This window comes from Frankliniella occidentalis, unplaced genomic scaffold (genome assembly GCF_000697945.3).
Source record: "Frankliniella occidentalis isolate FOCC.00 unplaced genomic scaffold, Focc_3.1 Scaffold46, whole genome shotgun sequence".
Classification (NCBI taxonomy): domain Eukaryota; kingdom Metazoa; phylum Arthropoda; class Insecta; order Thysanoptera; family Thripidae; genus Frankliniella; species Frankliniella occidentalis.
Window position 1 is genome coordinate 147,590 of NW_026267176.1, and position 2,863 is coordinate 150,452.

General features: G+C 50.3%; 1 protein-coding gene across 1 annotated transcript in view; it reads right to left on the reverse strand.

The window, feature by feature from the left end:
* LOC113215652 (uncharacterized) overlaps positions 1-2,478 on the reverse strand; it is a 15,478-nt gene extending 13,000 nt beyond the window's left edge. The window contains exon 1 of the mRNA XM_052267093.1: positions 1,867-2,478. The gene's annotated coding sequence lies outside the window, so the exon portion shown is untranslated. The remainder of the gene's footprint in view (positions 1-1,866) is intronic.
* Between the last annotated feature and the right edge of the window lie 385 nt (positions 2,479-2,863).

Here is a 2,863-nt window from a genome sequence, read left to right on the forward strand (position 1 = left end):
TGTGGTGTTCAGAAAAATGCATAATAAAACAACCGGCGCGAGCGTGGAAAAGTGACCCGTGGTGCGTCGAACAGTCCATCACTATTTCGCGATGGTAGTATGGGGGAAGCCGTTCGACGAATCACCGGGGCCCTCGTGTTGTCCTCTCGGCGCTCCCACCGGATTAGTCTTTTATGGCTAAGTGCTTTGATGAAATTCAGGATTTTTGTAAGAATCCTAGGAAACTAGCTGAAGAAATCCAAGCGCAAACAATTAGGCTCAAAACTATGGTCTTCTAGAAATCAGTGTTTGCAAAGGGTTCCGTTGGTCACATGTGACGAAAGTTCCCATATTTACACAGGAGAAGGACAAGCCGAGAACCTTCAAGCGCCCACGCACCTGTAGGGCAAACAACAAGGTACTCGGTACAGAACACTGCCAACATATGTTGATGGCTTCATAGCTTAAAGGTAGGTACGCCCAAGTTAATGGAAACTATCTCAAACAAAATTTAGAGAACGGGACGATCGATAGTCTGTACGGGTAGAGGTATAGGGAGGGAGGGCGGATAAGGAGGTAAAATAATGCAGAAACACTGTTTTTTTGCTTTTTTTTTTTACGGAGCGGTTCGTTTGCCAGCTTCACTTTCGGAAACGCTGGGCAGAGTAGCACTGTCAGGAAATTACTCGTAAGCTGCATGGAAATTATAACGTGCCCTGCCCTGTTCTTTAGCCCTGGATTCAATTTGTCTGCTTTGCTATCGCAGATCACTTTTCATATGATTAGCCACGCCACACCGCCACACCCCGCCCATATCCATCACTGATACGCACTCTGCTCTTTGGAAGAGACTGGCGGTATGGTAAAAATAGACGCGCTTGTGCTGCATTAGCGAGTCACAGGGCCTGATTCCGCACTGCTGTCGTTACGCCCCCACGAACAGTGGGCGATTTTAAGTGACTTTAAAGGTGCTACTGACAATGCAGTGCAGGGACTCCAAAAATTAAAAATGTGCGTCCTAATTTTTTTGACAATTTTTTTTTTTAATTTGATAGGATGTGGGTCAAACGCTCTAACATACCTTGTCATTTAAGATAACTTTTTTATTGGTAAGTATTTAGGTATCTGTTTTGTAATTCTAAATATTTATAAATCTCGTCGCAGTAAATTTTGAACATACCGAAATAAACACGCAATTTTCCAATGCACATCTTTTCTGATGGATTTTTCTTATTTTTCCCCTTTGGCTTAAGAGGGAGAGTGCCGCCCGCCACCTATGATGATACGAGAGTAGTTGTTATTAATTAATGCGAGACGCATTGCGCATGCTGGACACGGTGTCCGTGCCCCGTGCCTACGTACCGCGGTGCATGTCGAGAGGGGGGAAGTCGCTGTTCATAATTTACCGCGACAAGCGACGACGCCGTGTTAACAGTTAGCTGCACATGCGCTACGTTCTCAAAAGGCCGCCTCTCCCGTATGTTGTCGTGTTCCAAACGCTTTCTTTTCCTTTTTTATTTGGTTCCGCAGGGACAACAAATTGCAGCTCACATATCAGACGTCATCGCGGTGTATGCCTGGAATCCCAATTTTCTCAAGTCCAACATTTTTTTAAAAAAAAACTTGACTCTCCCTTATCTTTTTTCATCGCTGTTGATGACGGCGCTACCATTTCCATCACTATTACTGTCACTAATGCAGTTTATACCATGTTCATCATCAAGGACACGTGGTACACCTCAAGCGACCGTTTTGACAAACTTCAAGACAGACATGCACTGCAATGCCGTACCGAGGTGACTCAGACAAAAGAGATGTCGCGTGTCACACAACAACAAGCAGACACTGCCTGTGTGGCCCGGCCCTGCCGCCGCCAGCGATACTCACATGTCAAGTGAGAGGACGTCGACTCGGCGGTGTCAACTCATCCATTACTCCCGGTCAGCCGCAGTCGGGTCGAGTCGAGGGGTGGGTCGCTGATCGGAACACGTCGCACAAGAGCGCGGCCGGGGCGGCGGTTGCACGCACGTGTGTCCAAGACACCTCCGGCACAGCACCCCGAGGACCCTCTTGCACCGCAGGCGGCACTCGTCTGGGCCGCCCCGGCCTCCCCGGCCGCCCCGCAGCCAGCGCGGTCCTGCACTCGGCTCGGCTCGGCTGTGCGCGGCGACGTCCGAACCTATGTTCTGTTCGTGTCGGCCCGACCGGCACCCGTCTGCTGGGTGTGTCCAGGAGATGGAGAGAAACGCCGACATCTGTGGAGAAGGAGGGAAACACTGTATCACATAAACAACAATGTATCGGTCCTTGATAATTATCAGGGGAGCATATCGGTGGCATATTGGTGTGGACAGGTGAAAACAAAAAAGCAGGGGGGAAGTGTGACACGAATCTTAACTGAGAGGAAAGTGTAGCGTAAGAAACTACAGGCAAAGGGGAAGAAAAAGATCTGGAAACGAGATAAAAATGAAACAGGAAGGGCAAAACGCCACGGCAGAGATAACAGGTATCACCGCTGCCGTCGCGCCGCCCCCACGCCGCGCCTGGACAGGCTGCAGTATGCCCAGCGTGCGCGTGTCGTAAACCCAACTAGCTGGGGCTTATCGTGGCGCCCATCGCCAAAAAGCACGCAAGTACCGCGTCGAGCCGGAGCAGTTACGTGGGTTATCTGTGCAGCGCTATCCATTTCCAGCGATTGGCAGGGAACAGACGTAAATCGAGCGCGTTTTGCACGCGGATTCGACAGAGATTTATTTCTACTTGATCTCTTCTCGCGCTCTGCGGGCTGGCAGGGTGGGCTGGGCTAGGCAGTCTGGGCTGGGCTCGCCTCCGACAGGTAATGCTGCCCTGCAAAAAGCACACAAAGCATCACAGACAGGTGGTG